The sequence below is a fragment of the Cupressus sempervirens genome, chromosome 10 (genome assembly GCF_028749045.1).
Source record: "Cupressus sempervirens isolate cs-2001-9-10 chromosome 10, ASM2874904v1, whole genome shotgun sequence".
Classification (NCBI taxonomy): domain Eukaryota; kingdom Viridiplantae; phylum Streptophyta; class Pinopsida; order Cupressales; family Cupressaceae; genus Cupressus; species Cupressus sempervirens.
In genome coordinates, this window is record NC_143127.1 from 211,175,446 (window position 1) to 211,199,875 (window position 24,430).

General features: G+C 38.0%; 1 protein-coding gene across 2 annotated transcripts in view; it reads right to left on the reverse strand.

Moving 5' to 3' along the window:
- Nucleotides 1-24,430, reverse strand: part of LOC149533383 (proteasome subunit beta type-7-B-like) — a 75,308-nt gene that overhangs the window by 20,739 nt on the left and 30,139 nt on the right. The window lies entirely within an intron of this gene.

The following is a 24,430-nucleotide window of genomic DNA, read 5'->3' on the forward strand; positions in this document are numbered from 1 at the left end:
ACATGCCAACATTATTGATGACAAAATGTACTCTTGAAAGACTATTACATATTGTCCGTTTGCCTGCTGAATAATATCATTGATGGGGAAAAAAAGCACTATTAATTGACCTAGGCGTAAGGAATGTTAGCAATGGATAATATGTCAAGCCAGTCTGTTCATTCCAATTATTGGGAGATTGTATAGCATACCAGTGAGCCCTCAAGATAGATGCCAGCTGGACTTTATTAAGTTCAACTTGCAAAGGAAATCTATTGCCAAATAAATATTTCAAGACTCCAATAAAAAGTTTATTCTGGAGATTAGTGATTTAATTATTTTGAATAAAATTTTAATTTAGTAGGTGAATTTTTTAATCTTGTGCCAATCGTATTTTCCTTGGTATGATTCTTTATCTCAGAATATTTGTATTGGGTTGTATAATAGTTATCATTTGAGACTTAAGTATTGCAGAGGCTTCTAAATAAATTTTGTGACAAGTTTTATATCTGTTGTGGGTAGTTTATAGAAGTTGAGCTTAATCCTTAATTTATTAAAGGGTTATCATATTTATTTGGCCGCCATGAATAATTGAGCAAGGAGACATCTTAAAGTTTGGATATTATATAGAGCTTCGACATCTCCAATGTATTGGAAGTTTATCAAACAGCTTAGCAAACTTGGAAAATGTTGGCGTTGTTTATTTGTCAAGATTGAGGAAAATATTTCCAATGTTGAACAAGCATATAGATTATTGAAGGGGTGAATGTTAAGTAAATGAATGTTTTAATTTTGTGGGGACCGCCAGTATTATTCCTGGAGATCGATATTATGTTATTACAGACTTATGCATATTGAAGATTGTCATGGGAATTTTTTATACTGAATAATCAGAGTTGAAGGATATTTAGCCAGAGATCTTTTTATTGTGAATGTAGTTCTGGTTAGAAGATTGGAAAAAGATCCATCTCTATCAGCTTGAGAATAATTTGCATTTTCCCAGCACATATCATCTAAGCTAATTAATATTTCTTCAGAACTTTGTCATAGGGAATTATATGCCATGTATTTACTGATTGTGCAGACGTTGTAGAAGAATTACAGAATTGCCATTTGTGAAGATTTGATCTCAGCATTTACTATTATTGTTGAAGATTGTAACACTTGCTATGTGTGATAACTTAGACAGGCTCTTGTACAACTATATTCACCATGTACTGTGAAAGTTTCTTACTTATCAGGAGAATCTGTACAATATCAGGCTGGAGAAATTAATGTTGTGCAAGCAGATGTGATTTATTGAGTCTACTGAAGAGTTCTGTGCTGGTGTCATTGACTGGTGCAGACAATCATTCAAAGACCAAGGCATAGAATTTCTTGTTGCAAATTCAGAGTTATTTATTTCTGTGTAGTCTTTCAGTATCTATTGTCTAAGTTGCTGATACGGGTTCTGGTTCGGGTACGGGTACAGGGTTTGGGTACGTGGGCATGGCAATTTTTTCTCCCTTGTGGGTTCGGGTTCATCTGTACATGTATGCATGCATGTATGTTAAAACATCAAAGTTACAAATATAAAAGAAAAGTGGTACTCATAAATCAATAATGGCCAACAAAGTTATAAATAAAATAGTTGTATTACTGATATAGTTTCAAATTAAATGCATTAGCATTTGACATCAATCCGAACATGATCAACAAACATAACTATTGGCTGGCTTTTACAAATCTATCAACAGTCATATCCTTATATCTACAAATAAAATAAAGTCAAACCCTGACCTTCAAATGAATCGAAGTAGATTGCTGTTCACTACTGTCATAAACTAAGGGCATTACATAAAAATAATTTTAGATTGAATGATATTACCAAGCTGTTACAAGAGAGTATTTAAAGCTGATAGAACATGCTAATGAACAAATCAGAAATACGTACATAAACTGACCTACCAACTTGGAGTACCTGGGTGCCCAGGTTCAGTCTAGGTCCTTCACAGAAGGACCCACAAAGAACCCGTGAAGGACCCAGGAAGAACCAGTATCAAAACTGTACCAGTACCAGGACCCAGGCTTAAACATCAGAACCTGGTAACTGAGTCTATTGTCTAATTCGGGCAGATGCGTGAATCTGAGACTATCAGCTTTCAATAATTTCCAGTTTAGAGGGGAGCATATCCAAGGATACATAACAAGACTGTGTATCCATTATTCTACCTTCAGCTACTACTCTTCTAGGAAGTGTTGCATGTAAACAAAGCTGGAAGACCACTTCTTGTAGTTGTTCATTGAAGATTACCAACAGAAATTGCACATAAAAAGCAATCAAGAAAACTGATAATGTTTCTGGAATGCTTTCTTATTGAATCAGTGTTTCTAAAACATTTGTTAGTAGAAGAGAGTACAGGTGGGAGGAAAAGAAGAGCGATGCATTAGGAATGCTCCTAAAGCATTTGTGCAGGTGATGGTAGCATCTAGGATTACAAAGCAAGTTGAGACAAGAGGGCTCTCCCAGTGAGAGGGAGTGGACAGTGGGGAGATTTTGTTCTAATCTCAGGATGGTCATATTACTGTTTGGTTTAGGGCTTGATCTAATGACAGTAGGTCCAAGGTGGTCTTGGATCTTGCACTTTCAGCCATAAGTGGATCATGCCAAATGATGAGTCTCTTGAAGCAAGATATCTTCCATGATTGGGACCATACGAAAAGGATATGCTGCCATGACAGATGGAGCAGCTAGAGGATCTGCTTCAGTTGACATCTGAGGATCTCTATCATGTTGAATTAGAGGGAGTAGACCATGTGGAAACGGTTTCTCTACTGATTAGGAAACTGTAGCAGTCAGGACTATGATTCATGGGATGGAGTCTCATGCATGTAGGTTGGAAGGCCATAGTGTTGAGTCCTGAAACCTAGATTGTGATATGCTTGGATAGATGGTGAGCTTGGTATTCACCAAGAGTGATGCAGATTCCAACCTTGTATCTTATGACAGGTCAAAGCATGTGGAGATCAAATATATAATATTAGAGATATGGTGCAAAGGAATGCTATTCAGTTGAGGTACATTAGCACTGATGAGCAGATGGCCCATATTCTCACCATGTCCCTTGCTAGAGAGAAGTTTGAGCATATTTGAGACAAGCTTGGAATTGTGAAGAACGAAGCCCTTGTTGAAAGGGAGTCTCAGTACCAGTGATTCCTTGAAATGTACTATAATGCAATTTTCTGTGAGATTGAGAAAATTGAGGTGAAAGCGTTGTAGCATTTTTCTCTAAGACGGAGAAATTTGAGGTGTTATCCTTTGTAAACATTTTATCTGAGATGGAAAATTTTGAGGTGAAAGCCACTGTAGTATTTTTCTCTAAGTCAAAGAATTTTGAGGTGTTAGCCCTTGTTAATGTTGAAGTCAGCTTCAGGAGGCTTGCATATCCAAATCACAATAATGTATTATTTGAAACACTAACCAACCATATATGATATATTAATCATTTATATATATATATATATATATAGACACACCCACACACATATATCCCTCTTATAAATTAATACTATCTCATCTGATATTTGAAATGCTATAGGAAACTATTTTATATATATTGCTTATCAACAGTACAATTATGATTTAAACATTATAAGAGGAAAACCAAACTAATTCTTATTTTAACGTAATCTGATTATTTAAACAATATTTGTTTATTTCTCTTAAGTTAATGGAAGTGTGTCTTGAACTGATGCATCCCTACTCATCAAAACCGTTGACTGCTTATATATTGTTGATTGATTATTCATAAGATGACATGCGGAAGAAGACAAATTGCAGATAGATACAATAATATGTATAACGCTAAACAGCTCTTACAAAAGGAACTACACATATTGATTATAAGTTTAATTGTCAGTGATAGATGGCAAGCAAATATTGATGATTGACAGCATCTCCAAACCTTGTATACTGATTTTATTCAGATCGCCAAATAAACTAGAGACTTGGAAACCATTCATTGGTGACTGCAGAGACTAGACTGTCAGTGTATAGCTTACTGCAGAAACTATACTGCCAGTGTTCTCTCTTTAATAACAGGAAATCATCAGTAAGAACTGGAGTTGAAGACCAAGTCTCTAAGATCATTGCTATTCAGATAAGTTGCTCTATTTTGAATATTTAGTTCTGATGCAAATTATAATTCAGTGTTGTTCTATCTTTGAACAAACAATCATAAATTATTTATCTGCATAGGAAATTCATATTAAAATTACAATTGGTCTGAAAATTTCAACATGGTATCAGAGCAGGCTTCAAATAAAGATCTATATTCAGACTTATAAGTAGTAATTTTAAAATAATTCTTGATCTTCTTATCTATTCAAATATTGTGCAAATGGCAAACAGGTCAAAAGCAGAAGACAGACTAGAAGGTGCTTCTAACTTCACATCATGGAAGTCTAGAATGATGTTGGCTTTAGAAAAAAGTGATCTAGACGACTTTCTGCTAGATAATAATACTTCACCATGAATCAGAATTATCACAGTGGAAGAAAAATAGCAACAAGGCAAAAAGGATGATAGTAGAATCCATTAAAGATCATATTGTGCCCTATCATCTCCAAACTTCAGACTGCTAGAGAAATGTTCATGACATTAGAACAATGTATGAGATCAACAAAACTAGCACTAAAACAAAAATTGCATCGTATTAAAATGGCTAAGGGACAATCAATAATGTCTTATTTTATGAAAATCTCAGAACTAAGAGACCAACTCTCTACCATTGGCCATGTTTTTGACAGAAGTGAATTATCCATGCTAGCCCTAAATGGACTTCTTTACTCATGTGAATCATTTGTCCAAGGAATCAGTGCAAGATCAAAATTTTGCAAGTTCGATTGTTTAAAAGCAGAATGCATACAAGAAGAATCAAGACTGATTACTAAGGAATCAGCAAAGGCTTTAATAATGAGGACATCCATGCACTAACAACACAATCTTCAAAAGAATTCCAAATGAAAGAAAGACAAATCATCCTTTTAGGGCCCTGCATCCAAAAGAAGAAGAGACATGACAATGGTCCAATGCTATGATTGCAATAAATTAGTCACTACACAAATCAGTGTAGACAAAATTCTAGGACCCACCCTTATATATCACTGAAGTTGGTAAAACTGTTAAAGAGAAGGATTCAGATGGTTTCTTATTGTATTCAGCACTTTTAAGGCATGTACCAACTGATCATAACACTTGGATAATTGACAGTGGTGCATCTCACATATTATTGAATTTAAAGGATGCTTAAAAGAGTTAATACAAAGTAATTCAATCAAGTGACTACTGGAGATGACTCTATTTATTCTGTTGGAGGAGTTGGAAGTGCAACTCTTAAAGTAAATTCTGGCATCTCCCTACAGTTAAATAATGCATTACTTGTTCCAGGAATCAAGCGAAATCTTGTCTCAGTATCAGCCTTGGAAGATGAGGGACATTTGCATTTGTAAATGGTCAAGTTCTTATATGGCCTAAGAATTCAAATATCAAATCGGCTTAAGTTATTGGAGTTCGACATGGTCATCTCTACAGTCTATGCACTATCCGTACTCAAGGATTAACTCATGACTCTTCCAACTCTAGTGAAATTTAGCATACAAGATTAAGCCACCAGCATTTTCGTGCACTACTCATAACGGGGAAAATGGTGACCGGCCTACCAAAACTAACCATGAGCACAATGGGACTTGTTTTAGGGAAAAGCACTAAAGCTACCTTTCATGATAGTGAAAATATATAGAAATGCATTTTAGAACTCATTCATCCAAACTTGTGTGGTCCTATGTCTACTACTTCCTTCGGTGTTTTCTTGTGTTACATCACTTTTTCCGATGATTACTCAAAAAAGATTTATTTTCTAAAAATTAAAGAATCTACTGAACTTCTAATGAGATTCAAAGATTTCAAAGCTCCAGTTGAAAACCTATCTAAAAAGGGAATCAAAATTCTGAGATCCAATAACGGAGGAGAGTATATTTCAACTAACTTCCAAAATTACTGCATTGAAGCTGGGATTAAGAGGAGTTTTGTGTCCCTATAATCCTCAACAAAATGGTATAGCTGAAAGGAAAAATAGAACCATTCTGGAAGCGGCTTTTACTGTGATCCATGATCAAAATCTTCAAACTTCATTTTGGGCAGAGGCTTCCAGGACTGCTATTTATATTCAGAATAGAAAACCAGATCAAATTCTGGATAACAAAGCTTTCACAGCAAATAAACCAGATGTAAATCATCTAAGAATCTTTGGATGTCCAGTTTATATACACATACCGAAAGATAAAAGAATTAAACTAGACCCCTCTAGTAAGAAAGGAATACTTATAGGCTATGGTGAGACATCAAAAGCCTACAGCATATATAGGCCAGCCCAAAGATCTATTGAATTAAATAGGGATGTTACATTTCAAGAAGATATTGCTTCCAGAAAATCTAAGGATAATTCTGAGGCAGAGGGAAAAGATCAAGAACCTCCTCAAAATATGGAAGAAGATCATACTCCAAGATTCAAAATGGGATTCATGAGCCTAAGGAAGATGATCAACCATTATATCTTACAGATGTCCCTAAAACATTATTGTGATACGGAAAAGGTATGGGCAAGAAAAGTAATACAAGAAGCTGAAATTTTTGTAGCACCTAAAGGGTCCTATAAGAGAGTAAGAGACCACATGAGTGCTTGACCTACGTTATGAGTGAAATCATTAGCTTGGAACCCATTAGTGTTGAGGAAGAGACTAGTATACAAGTCTCGAAGGATGCAATGACTAAAGAGGACCAATCAATACTGAAGAACAATGTTTGGGACATAGTACCTAAACCAGAAGGAAAGTTACTTGTCTCATCTAAATGGCTCTTCAAAATTAAACATGCAGCTGATGGAAGTATTGAGAAATATAACACCAGATTTGTACCTAGAGGATTCTCTCAGAAGGAAGGGATTGATTGTGATGAAGTCTTTTCTCCTATTGCTCGCTACACATTAGTCAAAACCATCATCACAATTGTTGCATCCAAAGGGTGGAAGATTCATCAAAAGGATATCAAAACAACTTTCCTTAACAACATAACTGAAGAAGTATATGTTGAACAATTTGAAGGACTTAAAAAGGCATTGTGTGGACTAAAGCAAGGTACAAGGGCTTGATATGAAAGGATTAATTGCTAACTAATGAGCTTAAACTTCTCCAAGACTGATAGAGTTTCAAACATATAATTCAAGGTATTCAATGGGGAACATTAATCTTAGTACTCTATGTTGATGATTTACTTATCACAAGAGATCATCTTATCACCAAATGTAACAAGAACTAGCCTCTGAATTTCAGATGAAAGATCTTGGATTACTACATTATTTTTTTGGGTTAAAAATACGGCAAAAAACAGATGAGATTATATTATGTCAAGAAAAATATACCATAAATATACTGAAGAGATTTGGCATGATGGATTGTAAACTATGTTACAGGGGGATGTGTTTCCAGCCCTAAAGCCTTGAGTTTTAGAAACCGTCCCCGTTTCGGAGACTTGGGGACGGTTGGAAACGTTTCAAAGTTGTCCTCACCCAAGCAAAAAAATCAAACCCCTGTGCCCAAAACTTTGGAAACGGTCAATGTGTTTCCATATGGTGTTGACTGTCCTAGGGACTCCATAGCTGTTTCCCATTCGTCCCGGGGACTGCTTGAAGTTTCCAATTTTAAAATAAAATTAAACTCAAAAAACATTGATAAATGGTGTTTTTCTGTCCATTTGGAGGCCCCACATTAAAATAATCAAATTTGTTAATATAACATATGTTGTAAGTTTGCTTTTTTGGAAGCCATTGCAAACTTAGCATCCAACTACGATTGAAAATTCAAACTTTAACTTTTGTTCAACAAACCAGACCTAAAAATGATTGTAAATCAAACTTCTATTTGATATTCATATTGCAAACTTGGAAATGATTTTTGCTGGGTTGAGGAATATTCATTGTTTTCAGCTTTGCTAATGCTCTGATAGCAGCAATAATAGCCCAGAAATACATTGTTGTAGCTGATTACTGCCCAAACAAGATGGCTGCTACCTGTCTAGGAAAATTTGGCACAACAAATTCAGTTTTCCTCCGAAACCCACACGAAATGGCTCTAAAGTCTAAACATATTGCCCATCTACGCAGATTGATTCTCTCATTTATGACATCCTATGTTCCTCTTCTGAGAAGATATTCGATTTTATACTATCTTCTATGCTGATTTGATGAACGAAATTGATAATTTTAAGTTATGTTGCTATGATGAATGTGACAATGTTAAGTAATTCTGAAATTCATGAATATATATATATATATATATATAATCGTCCCCTGTAGTCCTCTATTTCAGCCAAAAAAAAAATCGTCCCGAAAACCTATTTCCCCGTCTCAGAAACTCGAGGTAACATAAGATTGTAAACCCATGTCTACAACTATGGAAACAAATCTGCACAAATAAAACAAAGCCTAAACTGATTCAGAATTGGCAGATTCTACCCTATACAAGCAAATGGTTGGGTCCCTAATGTAGCTAGTGAATACCCAACCAGATATTTGTTATGCAGCCAATGTCCTCCGTCAATTTACGTGTGACGCAAGGCAAATACATGTAGTTGCAGCAAAACACATCCTAAGATATTTACAAGGCACAATTGAATTTGGCCTCAACTATTCTGCAAACAGACTTGAAGCTACATGGATACACAGATTCCAACTGGGCAAGTTGTGTTGCTGATAGAAACAACACCTCTGGTTGTTGCTTCAGCTTAGGCTCAACTATGATTTTCTGGTCCAGCGGAAAACAATCTTCAGTAGCACAAAGCTCTACAAAAGCCGAATATAAAGTAGCATGTATAGGAGCACAAGAAGCTTCTTACAGGACTGTTTGGAGAACACTTAAAGCCCACTATTATTCATTGTGATACTGAATGTTGTATAATGCTTTCTGTAAATCCATTGTTTCATGACAGGAAAAAGCATATGGAGATCAAGTATCACTATGTGACAGACATGGTAAAAAGGTATGCTCTTAAGTTTAAGATACATCAGTACTAAGGAACAAATGGCTGACATCCTCACCTAGCCACTTTCCATAATTAATTTTGAGTACTTTCGAGGCAAGCCTAGTATGGTAGAGAATAAAGCTTTGACTGAGACCAAAACTCGAATTCATTAATATGTTCTTATGTATACCAATGTATCTTTCATTCAAATTGAAAGTTCCTGATTTCTTTGTACTTGTGATATGAATATTCTTGTGAGGTGATTATCTCACAGCGATGAGATACTTGTACACTGTAAGCTTATTTGTAAGGTGGCGATCTAACTATGAGAAGTTATTGAAATCTATTATGTTAGATGCCTAAATGTTCAATATCACATGGGGTGGTAGAACGTGGCATAAATGTTCAATATCACTTGAGGTGCTATCTGAGAAACATAATATAATGCTTAAAATTTATTGTTCAATTTCACTTAAGGTGGAATCATATCACATAAAGTGGTATACAAAGAACATAACAAATATTTGAATGTTCAATATCACATAAAGTAGTATCAGAAGAACATGTCATAATGATATATATATAAAAAATTGTTTGATACCACAAAATGTGATATCCAAGGAACATACCATAATAAAAGATATCTAATGTTCAATATCACATGAGGTGATATCTGAGAACGCTATTTTCAATATCACATGAAGTGATATCCGAAGAACATATTATAATGATAGATATCCAATGTTCAATATTGTAATGTCCCCATTTTTAGCAGGTTCCTGCAACTAGCTTGGTCAATTCACCATCATGACCCTCGTGAGCTGACATTGGAATTTGAAGGTCTCAGTTGTGGGGTTATAGGATTTTCAGAAGCCTATAGTGTGTTTTGGCTCCACTTGAGGGTCTTACTATTTATAGTAACTCAAATTGTTGGTTCTATTGAGCTCAGTTGAGTTAGAGTTGTGTGATGCTCTCAGTTTTTATTTTGGGCTTTCAGTTTGGGCTCCAAGAATCTTGGAGGGAGCGTCTATTTATAGTAAGCCATCCCGTCAAGTTCATTCATCGTCTTTCATCATCAAGATCACTTTGGTGTTGTTAGATTTCGATTTTGACGCTTCTTCAAATGTTTTCGCAAGACGGGTGAATTATTATTATTATTCATCTAAATACGCTGAGGTTGCTATTTTTGTTGTTGTTGTTGGTTGGTCACTTCAGTATCATAGCTCATTGGAACCGGGACAACATGTTTAAATCATGGGAACAAGAAACAGTGGCATTGCATGTCAAAATATTAAGTTATGGTAGCAGAGGTCATTTTTGGAGCCAAAAGCAATTAATAATTATATTAATGGCACTTTATTTTATTTTAATGTTGTGTAAGTGGACTTCTTTTGGAAAACTGGTGTCATTTGGAGATTATAAATATGAGGACATTTGATGAGAAAAGCATCCGATTATTTATTCGCTTTGTTGTGTTTGTGAGAGTTTCCGAGTCTGATGATTTATGTGCCCTTGCTGAAGTATAAGAGTTTGGAGCTGGGAAGTGCTTTGTAATTCACGGCTGAGGTATTGTGAATTAGTTTCTGAGAGGTATTTTGAATCACTGCTGTTGTATAGTGATTTAATTCTGAAATTGGTCGAATCTCCTTACTGTTTAATCTGTGGCTGGGAGATATTGTTGTGTTCGAAAAATCTGAGATTGGTATTTGGAGTTTGGAGTCTTCCTCCTATTTTTCACTGTTGCTAAGGAGTCCATTTGCAATTGGGCATCCATATTTGGATGAGTTGCTAGTTTAATTTCTGCCAGTATAATCTACTGCTGGGCATTATTTTATTACTGTTTTTGGAGGGAGATCGGGCTGTGTGAAGCCCTGCTCGTAGGTGTTAAGATACTGTTAGTTGCAGGATCTCTGATAGAGATATAAACTATAATTGCAGAATGTATAATTCAGATTTACTTACAAATGTAACAGATTGACTGTCCTGTTCCAATATTGCAGACCTTTGAACTTGAGAAATAGCCTAGGAGATACGATCCTCAATCTTGAATAATAATGAAGGACTGATGAACTTTGTCTTTGTTTCCTGCAGAGAGATCACGATTGCTGGGACTGTATATGACTTGTGATTGATATCAGTCCACATCGATTGCCATGTATTATATATAATTGTGGAGAGTCATGTCCCCGTAGAGACATGACTCTACGTGACCAAAGGTCACGTAGGGTCATACCTCTACGTGGGCATAACTACCCATTAGTTACCATAACAAAGGTAATCTGTTCCATTAGTTAATCATAACAAATGTAATCTGTTTCCATGTAATTGGCAGCAAAACAGATAAATGCAAGGCCCCAACAACAACCGTCTTTTCAAGGCATGAGCCCGATATTGATAAAGTCATTTTGTGAACAATCAAATATATATATAATCATATATGTATATATATATATGTATATGTATATGTATATGTATGTCTGTGTGTGTGTATATATATATATGTATGTATATATTTTCACCAGTAAAACAGAGATCATATAAATCATGATTTCAAGCACTTAATATTACTTCAACTGATGCTAGACATCAATAGATACCACCTGGGTGTTATCTTGAATAGCTGCTGTTGAATTCCACCTTTGCTATCATTTACGGGTTGTTGAGGCTATCAAATCAGGCCTGCATTTTGGTGGTCTTGCACAAATATTGTTTGTTTTGCAAACTGACTGTTCCCTGGCAGATTACAGGTTCTAATTACAATTGGTATTGCCACATTATTGTCTCATATTACTACAAATTAATATTGAAATTGCTCCTTATTTCAATGTTAGCATATAAGTACGAATTGTTAAATATAGATATTTCAGTATGAATATTCAGTAAGAGAGGGTTTGTGAAGAGGTTTTGAACACTGCTTGTGCAACTAACTGTTGCAAATCAGCCAGTAAGGGTTAGTTGCAAGGTTCTCAGTATTAAATAACATTTCTGGATTCTTATAGCAAAAACAATATTGTGATTTCTTGGAAATAAGGAACAGATTTAGTTGCAGCACTGCGAGGGTTGTCAAATGTGTTTGGGTTAGCTTGCCAAGCGTTTGACAAAATGTCGAACTTTTGATTAGTTAAAAAATTGACGAGTTATAGCCAGTTGGCATTATTACAATGGTATCAGAGCGGCTTCCTGCCATCCTATTGTAATGTTCCAAACTTCTTTGTGTGCGATAAACAATGCACGATATACAATGGTCTGTGGGCCGTACGGAAGTGTATGCTATGGAGGGCTGTTCGGATGATGAGGGAGGTTGTACGGTGGCAAGCAGGGTGGCCGTACGATGATTGAAGACAAGCCATACGGTGGACAACTGCAGGACATATGGATGATGGAGGCAAGGTCGTATGGTGGTCTAAGGTCGTATGAATGCTGGGCAGCAATGGAGGCCGTACATTGAGTGGCTGAGTCGTTGTCCAATGGCTGTACGGATAAGGGACGGAGCTGATAATGTATGGCAATGCAGATGACGAAGAGTAGGGATATGCTAGAGAACACAATCGTTTGCCAGATTGAACATAAGAAAAGCAAAACCAATTAAACAAGTTATATATATCCAATTCGCAAAATGATGGTGCTCTCATTTGCCAGATCCGAGCGAGGTGTTTTACATGACAAAATAGGGTGAGGGTTGAATCCCACCGAAACCGAAAATAGCCAAGTAGGGAAGATCTTTCACTTCTGAAATGGCGAATTACAAAGAATCCCAACTGGAATTCGCAATACAAAGAAATAATCCAAAATGCATACATAATGACTACCTACAAGCCGTGCTTAAATACTCGTTGGGAAAACTTTCCGAGGGTGTACAATGGTAGCCGACGGCAACACAAACTACAGAATCAAAACAAAAATGAGTCCGCGATATATTAAATCAATCGGCCCTTTAACAATAGTTTGATTAATGATTTATTTTATAACGGGAACATTACAGTCCTCTCATCCCAAATTTTGCTTGTCCTCAAGCAAATGCAATATTGGGTGTTGAAAAATGTGCTCGCCCTCCCAAGTCGCGTTGTCCAATGGCAAGTGTTTCCAACGCACCTCCTTCACCATGCGGTTCTGCAGGGTCTTCTCACATACTTCAATGATCTCGGTTGGTTCCAGAATGAGCTTTCCTTCTTCATTGAGCGGCAAAAGGTCTGTGGCGACCATGACATTCTGGCCTACGGCCTTCTTCAGGCATGAAACATGAAAGACGTTATGGATACGGCTCCCCTCTAGAAGTTCCCTAGAAGTTCTAGCTCATATGCGACTTTACCAATGCAAGGAACTACACGATAGGGGCCATAAAATCGTGGCTTCAATTTTTCTTTTCGCTTTTCCTTCAATGAGGATTGTCGATATGGCTAGAGCCTGAGATAAACCAAGTCCCCTACTTGAAAACTCCTCTCCAATCGGTGTCTATCGGCGTACATGTTTTGTTGATTCTATGCCCGTTGTAAGTTTTCCTTCAGGTGTCGTAGGATGTCCTGGTCCTCTTGAAGCTAATCCCTCGCCCTTGGTGCGCGACTGTCTCCTAGCACTGTCTATGAAGGAGAGGGGTTCGTACCCATACAAAGCTTTGAATGGTGCCATCCCAATGGACATGTGATATGTGATATTGTAACAATATTCACCTGGGTGCATCTAGTTGACCCACGCGCGTTGTTGTGCCAAAACATAGTTTCAAAGGTAACCGTTGAGCAACTTATTCACAATCTCCGTTTGTCCATCTATCTGAGGGTGGTAACTAGTACTTGGTGATAATTTTGTCCCTGCCAATTGAAGCAATTCTCTCTAGAAGATACTGATGAATCACCCATCCCGATCACTGACAATGTTTTGGAGTAACTTGTGCAGACGAAAGACTTTCCTAAAAACAGATCGGCAACTTGTGCAGCTTGAAAATCTGAGGGGATGACGAAGAAATGTACGTACTTTGTCAAACTGTCAACCACCACAAAAATACAATCCTTTCTGTTTACCTTGGGAAGCCCCGTTATGAAATCCATCGAAATATTTTCCCACTTATGTTCTGGAATTAGCAGAGGTTGTAGTAACCCTATAGGTAGAGTATGTTCAGATTTGTTCTGCTAGCAGACCGCACACTCTCTTACACATTGCAATACGTCTCCTTTAAGTCCTTTCCATAAAACCTCTCCTGGAGACTTCTGTAAGTTTTAAGGAAGCCTGGGTGTCCTGCCAAGGGTGAGTCATGTACCTCCTTCAAGATTTTCTGCTTCAATTTGGATTCCAGCACTAAAAATATTTGATTCTTATAGTAGATGATGTCATCTACCACTTTACCCCCGACCATCCTAGGTGTTGCCATCCATTAGCTCACAAACAAATGTCTTTTTGGAATATTCTACCAGCAAATGTGCCTTCCAGTCAGCTGAAATCTAGTTTAGTGAGTAGATGGCGGGTTTCCTGGACAAACCATTTGCAACCACATTGTTCTTTCCTTTCACATATTCAATGTCAAAATCAAAAGCCTGAACCTTGCTTACCCATTTTTGTTGCCTCTCGTTCAAGTCCCGTTGCTCCAAAAAATATCTCAAACTATTGTGATCCGTATGAACGACAAACTTGGCACCCACCAAATACTGCCGAAACTTGGTTAGTGCATGTACGATGACCAACATTTCTCTGTCGTAGATGGAATATAAGCATTTCGCTTGTGTAAGCTTCTTGCTCTCATAAGCTATGGGGTGTCTATCTTGCATCAGTACTGCGCCAATGCCTTCTTCAGATGCGTCGCACTCCAAAATGAACGGTCGAGTGAAATCAGGTAATGCAAGTACGGGACAAGTGCTCGTTGCCTCTTTCAGCTTATCAAAAGTGAGTTGTGCCTTTTCATTGCACTGGAAAGACCCCTTCCTTGTCAAATCCGTTAAGGGTGCGCTGAGTTGAGAGAATCCTTTAACGAACCTCTGGTAATAATTGCACAGTCTGAAAAATCCTTGCAAATCCGTGAGTGATTTTGGGGGAGGCCAATCAAGGATAGCCTGAATCTTCTCCTAACGAACTTGAACTCCATATTTACTGACAACATGCTGCAGGTACAATATTTCTGTCAAACCGAATTCACACTTGGATTGCTTGGCGAACAAAGACTGCTCCTTCATGATCCTTAGAACTTCATCCAGATGCTTCAAGTGCTCCTCCCACGTCCTACTATAAATAAGATCATCAAAAGATACCAATAAGTACTTAGGCAATTGTTTGTTGAAGATGCGATTCATGCATGATTGGAATGCAGCAGGTGCATTTCTCAGTCTGACAAGCATGACCAAGAACTCATAATGCCCGTAGTGACAACGAAAAGCCATCTTTTCCACATCTTCCTCCCTCATGCGAATTTGATGGTATCCAGAACAAAGATCTATTTTTGAAAAATAGACTGCGCAATGTAATTCATCTAACAACTCATCTATCCTTGGAATGGGATATCTATTCATTTTTTTTTTGTTCAACGCATGGTAGTCCACACACATGCTCATCGTCTTGTTCTTCTTTTTGACCAAAACCATTGATAATGAGAAGGCACTGGAACTGGGACCGATCCATCCTTTCTCTAACAATTCTTGAATCGTCTTTTCAATCTCATCTTTGAATTTATTGGGATCGCGGTAAGGTGCAGTTATGACCGGCTTGGCTCCTACTTCCAACTCAATAGTGTGCTCAAACCCTCGATGAGGCAATATGCCAAGAGGGATGTCTATAAAAACTTTATCATGTTTACTTAAAATATTCTAAAGATCATCATCTTGAGGAGGTGTTTGTTACCCTTCTATAGGTTCTGCCAAAATAAAGCAATGTGCAGCCCAAGCAACACCATCATGCAGAAAAATTGCCTCCATCTGATGCACAGAAACTTCTTTCAGACCCTCATTTGCCATTCCACAGAGAATAACCTTCTTTTCATCGACAACAAAAGTCAAATCCATCTGTTTGAAGCTCTGAGTGTATTCATCAAGTGTCTCCATCCACTGTATGCCCAAAATAACCTCCATGTCATCAAGGTCCACTGTGAAGAAATCCTTGGTCACCGTGTGATTCGCCATTGTGATACTCAGTTGAGGAACAAGGTGTGCAGGGCAGAAGAGTCCCTCTGACAACCTTGACCAAAAATCCTACATGTGTCTCCGTAGGTGGACCTCTTCACTTCACCATAGATGAGTTTATGAAGTTTAGAGTAGCTCCGCTATCGAGCATCACCATAACCCTTTGTTCCTGAAGGGTTCCCCGTATACGAAGATCTGTGCACCTCGAGCTACCGACTAGGGTGATAGTTCCTCCGCACTGTACCAATGCTGCAATTCTTTCCATGCGGTTCAAACTAACCATGTTGGTGTCGTCGTGATGTTGGTTGTCTTCGGCAGGTATTTCTTGTTATTCGTCCTGACTCCTCATCATTAGACACGACCTTAGTGTAATGGATCTTCCCTTTTCTGAGGCATTTGTGGCCAGGTTCCCAAGGTCCCTTGCAATTGAAACATAGTTTCTTCCTGCGAAGCTCCTCTTTGGTGGCTTCATCCAACAACGGCTTCTTGGGCAGAGGTTTATTATCTCTGTCCCTCGGAAACACCGGTGGTTTGGAATGTGAGTAACTTCGCGAGAATGATGCCATACTTTATGCCTTCTTTATGGCCTCCGACAGGGTGGTAGGATTAAACCCCTTCAACCAACCTTTCAATGGTTTTGTCAATCCGTCCATGAAGAGCACTACCCATCTTCTTTCACAAATGTCCGTGACTAAAATAGAGATTTTTTGAAATTCCGCAATGTATTGGTTGATCGATCCAATTTGTCTTAGTTGTGTCAAATCTTTGAAATTGAGTTTTGGATCTTTACCATCAAATCATGCCCCAGTGTGATGGTATCGTGATGCTACTATTCATGCACAACTCCCTCCAAGTGCAATGCCGCAAATTTAATTGCTTCTTCTGGCATGGGATTAAGCTGAAGTAAGTATCGGCCTACATTACCCATGCTCGCACAGATATGGATCCGGATCCGGATCTGTCAAATAAAGACAAATTTACTTTACTCAACTTCTTTCTCAGATCATCATTAAAATAACCTCTCTTTCCGCCCCCCGAATATCTCATTCTTAGATCTACATAATCTTTGTAGAATATATCTTCCTCAAAATTCCCATTCTTCCCATCTTCCCTCAGTTGTTCTTGCATTTCTTCAAAGGTTGATTGTTTCCCTCCATGTGGTGGAAAAGATGGCATGGAAGGTTGAGAGCATGCTGGATGAGGGTTTGTTTTACCTGATACTGAGTCCGCGCTATGTCCATTTTGTTCAGCAGATATTTTATTGTCCACCAACTTATTGAGAGTTTCTTCCATGAGTCGTTGAGTATCATTGATCTGTGCCTGATTCCTCACAAGCTCCCTCAGTAGTGCCACGAGTTTGGCGGCCGTGGGTTCCAGTTCGACAGCCATTCTATCAGCAGAATGTGTTCTTCTCTTCCGGCTATAAACTCTCATTCATTGTTCATAGGATGGCAGGATCGAAGCTCTAATACCACTGTAATGTTTCAGACCTCCGTGTGTGCGATAAACAATGTATGGTATACAATGGTCTGTGGGCCGTACGGAAGTATAAGCTATGGAGGGTCGTTCGGATGATGGGGGAGGTCATACAGCGGTAGGTAGGGTGGTCATACGGTAGACACCTACAAGTCATACGGTGGTAGATAGGTTGGCTGTATGGTAGACACCTAGAGGTCGTACAATGACTTGAAGACAAGTCATAGGGTGGACAACTGCAGGCCATACCGATGATGGAGGCAAGGTCGTATAGTGGTCTAAGGGCGTATGGATGATGGGCAGTTATGGAGGCCGTACGTTGAGTCGTTGAGTCATCGTCCAATGGTCATATGGATGAGGGACGGAGCTGATAATGTATGGCAATGCAGATGACAGAAAGTAGGGATATGCCAGAGAACACAAACGTTTGTTAGATTGAACATAAGAAAAGTAGAACCAATTAAACAAGTTATATATATCCAATTCGCAAAATGATAGTGCTCTCATTTGCCAAATCCGAGCGAAGTGTTACAGGTGACGGAATAGGGTGAGGGTTGAATCCTACTGAAACCGAAAATAGCCATGTAGGTTAGATCTTTCACTTCCGAAATGGCGAATTACAGAGAATCCCAATTGGAATTCGCAATACAAAGAAATAATTCAAAATGCACACATAATGACTACCTACAACCCGTGCTTAAATACCCATCGGGAAAACTTTCCAAGGGTATACAAAGGTAGCCAACGACGACACAAACTACAGAATCAAAACAAAAATGGGTCCGAGATATATTAAATCAATCGGCCCATTAACAATAGTTTGATTAATGATTTATTTTATTACAGGAACATTACGCCTGTGGGGTAGGAAATTTTATTTTATTTTAGATCTGTTGTTTGCGGAGTGACCAACACTCTAGTAGTGCGAAAGATAGCAAAAAATTAAATTCCTTGAGAGAGAGTATAGAGATACTTAAGCTTCATCAGCAGAGGATTACAGAGAGCTTGTCAAATCCAGAGATAGTTGAGAGGGTAGGTTTCCGCCTTTAGAAAGTCAGCCGGAAGGAGGCTTTAGTTTTCTTAAACAGGCATCCATGATGCAGATGTACCTATATTGAGTACTGCACCTACTAGTCCTATCCACAATGTTAATGATGCACTTATTTCACAAGAACATGTGGTTGTGTCAGCGGCAGTGGAGGACATCGACTGAGCTTCAACAACTTGAGGCTCCTAGAGCTATTGTTGCAGTTGGTGCAGAGACAATTGATGTAGTTGTTACCACAAATACTTTAGGCTCTCTCAAGGATGCGATTATTATTCGAGATTTGTATGTGAGTAGTCATAGTGTTGCTTCAGTACATGCTTCCTCAGGTGGGACTGATGCATGTATGGAATCACCTAGCTGTGATGTTGATGATATGGGTGTTACAACGGAGTCAGTGGATGTGGGTTCATGCTCTAGTGTTATTGATTCACAACCTAGCATAGTCATGTGTGTAGAGTCAGGTGATGACACTTGAGGCTTTGTCAGGTGGTGGGGATGTAGATAGTATGGACACCTCTAATGATTTGTTGGATGATGCTATGAGTTGCACTGGGTATAATACCCCTTGAAGATATTAGGTGATGACTCCAAGGAGGTTTTGGATGAGTCCTAGGATCGATGTTTACAAGATCTTACTATTGAGGTGGAAGCTGAGATATGCAGGGAGCTTGACATTGCGAGGGCTTCCATTTCTTCGAATGAGGAGTTGATTGAGGTACATAGTAGTTGCATCTCGAATACAAAGTTGTACGAGAATGATAGCACATGTATGAGTAATCTTGTGGTGGGCAGCTCTGATTCAGTTTCATTATAGTGCAGTTAGTGAGACAAGGAGCTTGCATAGGAGCGCGGGTTAAAAAGGCATCATGTGACTTGTTAGCTGAAGGTGAGTGATAGTGACATTTCTTCAACTCTTAAGCATTATGATGCTATCTGTCATATGCTAGCTACATCTGGTTGGGCTGCTCTTGTGTCAGATGAGCATGATGATAGTAGTATTTCCCTAGCAAAGGTTTATGCGCTTCGAGAGGCTGTCAGGATCTTGAAGCATAGTTACTCTCAGTTAGTTGTTGAAAGGGATTACCTTTTGGAGTGGGGTAGCACCTGTTATGAGACATTGTTAAGCAAAGAGGAGGTAGTTGAGCTCACCTAGGAGCTTGAAGTGACTATGGACTCTCTTCAGTATACTCAATTGGCTCTTCAGGAGTCACAGTCACAAATGGATGAGGTTACCATGGAGTTAGAGCGGGTACAATCAACACCCGCCCCAAAACCCTATTCAATTACATATTGTGGTTGGCGGTGAGTTTGCTTCTATGGTTGGGGATGATGGACGTGATAGTGTAGCCGACACATTCGTCCAACGTATGGGTGCAGTAGGTATAGGGGAGGTGAGAGCATTAGTGGAGACGAGCTCTAATGGTGATCTGCTTCCTTTTGCCAGAAGCAGATCTATTTCTTCATTTCATACAACTCCTACCATTGGACAGTTGGCAGTGCCACATTTTAAGAGAGATCAATTGTGGATCATCGAGGAGCAGGTTGATGCTTCCACATATAATTTCTATTGCAGAGATTCTTTCATGGAGTATCTTTTAGAGAGTTTGGATGTGCCGGAGGATTCATATAGAGTGTCCAAGGGTACTCTCATCTGAGGCTCTCGTGCAACTCAAAGGTTGGTGGAAAAGATTCTAGAGACTATCTACTATGCTTCCCCACAGGGATTTTGAGGTAGGCTTTGTTGAGACAATTCCCTAGGATCTTGCCCGACCAATAGTTCAGAGTCAAAGATTGGAGCCATCTTCTGATTCCCAGTTTGATGATGATGAGCCCTTGACAGATTTTGGGAGTTTTTGTCGGAATTACACTGTGAAGAGTGCTCATCACTTTTCTTTTGACCCACAAATAGAGGACTTGGTTTCCCGTCAGTGTAGGTTGGCTCCAGTTTCATACCATCCATTATGGGATGGGTTAGCACCATCTTTTGCGAATGGGATTGATAGTTGCAAGTTAGACCCCTTGCAGTATCTACACACCCAGGATAGTTTGGCGGAGGTTGGAGTTGGTGGTAGTGTTTTAGGTGCCTATGGTAGTTACCATCTCCACAGTGCAGTTGGGTGTGAGTTTAAGTTTGATGGGACTCAGGTGTGGACAGAGCTGGTATTTCAGTTGGATTGAGTTCTGATGATTTACTGCCTTCATCAATACCTAGGGTCAATTTTCAGATGATTCCGATGGTGATGTCCATTATTTGGATGTTGGTGCTACAGGAGTTGCTTGTACACAACATAGATAGTATGCAATTCTACCCATGGGATCCAAGTGGACTGTGATGTTCATTTTGCTCCGAGATTGCTTGGGGACAAGCAATCTTAGGGAGGGAGGACTGGAATGTCCCCATTTTTAGCAAGTTTCTACAGTTGGCTTGGTCAATTCACCATCATAACCCCCGTGAGCTTACATTGGGATTTGAGGGTCTCAATTGTGGGGTTATAGGCTTTTCAAAAGCCTATGGTGTGTTTTGGCTCCACTTGAGGGACTTACTATTTATAGTAAGTCCAACTGTTGGTTCCAATGAAATCAGTTGAGGTAAAGTTGTGTGATGCTCTCAATTTTTATTTAGGGCTTCCAATTTGGGCTCCAAGAATCTTGGAGGGAGCGTTTATTTATAGTAAGACACCTCGTCAAGTTCATTCATCATCTTTCATCATCAGGATCACCTTGGTATTGTTAGATTTCGATTCTGATGCATCTTCAATTGTTTTCGCAAGACAGGTGAATTATTATTATTATTCATCTAAATACGCTGAGATTGCTATTTTGTTGGTGTTGTTGGTTGGTCACCTTAGTATCATAGCTCGTTGGAACCGGGACAAAAAAGTTTAAATCGTGGGAACAAAAAACAATGGCCTTGCATGTAAAAATATTAAGTTATGGTAGAAAAGGTCATTTTTGGAGCCGAAAACAATTAATAAATTATATTAATGGCACTTTATTATATTTTAATGTTGTGTAAGTGGAGTTCTTTTGTGATACTAGTGCCATCTGGAAATTATATATATGAGGACATTTGATGAGAAAAGCACCCGATTATTTATTTGCTTTGTTGTGTTTGTGAGAGTTTCTGAGTCTGATGATTTATGTGCCCTTGCTGAAGTATACGGGTTTGGAGCTGAGAAGTGCTTTGTAATTCATAGATAGGTATTGTGAATTATTTTTTGACAGGTATTTTGAATCATTGCTGTTGTATAGTGATTAAATTCTGAAATTGGTTAGATCTCCTTACTATGTAATCTGTGGCTGGGAGATACTGTTGTGTTCGAAAAACCTGAGATTGGTATTTGGAGTCTTCCTCCTATTTTTCACTGTTGCTAAGGAGTCCATTTGCAATTGGGTATCCATATTTGGACGAGTTGCTGGTTTAATTTCTGCCTGTATAATCTACAGCTGGGCATTGTTTTACTACTGTTTTTGGAGGGAGATCGGGCTGTGTGAAGCCGTGCTCGTGGCTGTTAAGATACCACCTGGGCATCATCTTGTGTAGCTGCTGTTGAATTCCACCTTTGGCATCATTTACGGGTTATTGAGGCTATCAAATCGGGCCTGCATTTTGGTGGTCTTGCACAAATATTGTTTATTTTGCAAACTGACTGTTCCCTAGCAGATTACAGGTTCTAATTACAATTGGTATTGCCACATTATTGTTTTATATTACTACAAATTAATACTGAAATTGCTCTTTATTTCAATGTTAGCATATAAGTCCGAATTGTTAAATATAGATATTTCAGTATGAATATTCAGTAAGACAGGGTTTGTGGAGAGGGTTTTGAATACTGCTTGTGCAATTAACTGTTGCAAATCGTCCAGTAAGGGATAGATGCAAGGTTCTCAATATTAAATAACATTTCTGGATTCTTATAGCAAAAACAATATTGTGATTTCTTGGAAATAAGGAACAGATTTAGTTACAGCACGGCAAGGGTTGTCAAATGTGTTTGGATTAGCCTGCCAAGTGTTTGACAGAATGTCGAACTTCTGATTAGTTAAAAAATTGACAAGTTATAGCCAGTTGGGGTTATTACAAATATCACAGAGATATCTGAAACATGTCATAATGATATCTAATAATGAAAGGTGATACCTGAGAAAATATTATTGTGATGCTTATGCTTATGATTTAACCTAATATGAAAGTCTCACTAGCTTGAAAGGGAGTGTTGTAGTCAGCTTCAAGAGACTTTCATATCTAATTCAAAATGATGTATTAGTTTAAACACTAATTAATCACAAATGATATATATATATATATATATATATATATATATATATATATATATATATATATATATATATATATATATATATATATCCCTCTTATAAATTAATAGTATCTCATCTAATCTATGAAATGCTATAGTAAACATTCTATACATATGTTCCTTATTAACAGTACAATTATGATTTAAATATTATTAGAGGAATATCAAACTGATTCTTAGTCTAACATAATTTAATTATTTAGACAATGTTTGTGTATTCCTCTTAAGTTATCAGGAGTATGTCTTGAACCGACGTGTCTCTACTCAACAAAACCATTGACTTCTTATATATCGGTCATTGTTTGTTGATTAGATGACACACGGAAGAAGACAGATTGGAAAAAATACAATAATATTTATACCAGTCAACAGCTCTTACACAAGGAACTACACATATTGATTACGAGTTTAATTGTAGGTGATAGACGACAAGCAAATATTGATGATCGACGGCATCTCCAAACCTTGTATACTGATTTTATTCAAACCGCCAAAATAAACTAGAGACTTTGAAATCATTTGTTGGTGATTACAGAGATTAGACTATTGGTATATTCGTTACTGCAGAAATTATACTGTCAGTGTTCTCTCTTTAATAAAAGGAAATCATCAGTAAGAACTGACTTTGAAGACCAAGTCTCTAAGATAATTGTCATTCAGATAAGTTGATCTATTTTGAATATTTAGTTCTTCTGCAAATAACAATTCAGTGTTGTTCTATATTTGAATGAACAATCGGAAATTATTTATCTGTATAGGAAATTCATATTTAAATTACTATTAGTCTGAAAATTTCAACAGTTGATGCATTCTTCTCTAAGAGGGAGAAGTTTGATGTGAAAGCCCTTATTTCATCCTCTGGGAGTAACCATGGTGAATGTCCTGTGAGGGAATCCATGACTTAGCACTTTTGTTTATTCACCCTTTGGGAGTAGCCATGGTGAATATCATGTGAGATGACAACATCACATTGAGTGATTCTGTGATGGGCACTTGTGCTCATTTGCATTCATGGAAATAGCCAGAGTGAACCCACCCTCTAGGGGTAACCATGGTGGAGGTCATGTGAGGGACTCCATGACTCAACACTTGTGTTGATTCGCCCTCTAGGAGTAGCCATGGTGAGCATCATGATGAGATAACAACATCACGTTAAGTTATTTCGTGAGGGGCATTTGTGTTCATTTGCAATTTCCATTAATGGTAGTAGCCATGATGGACCCACCCTCTAGGAGTAACCATGGTGGATATCATTACATAACTCGAATATCCTACCTAGCTAAGAGGGACAATTAATGCTATTGTAGCTATAGTCAGATTCCATCAAGCCAACATTGGTAACATAAAGGTTGTGATAATATAATAATTACATTTCTTGAGATAATATGATTATATAGATTAATATATAATAAGAGATAATTATTTTAATAATAAATCATATTATATTAATAAT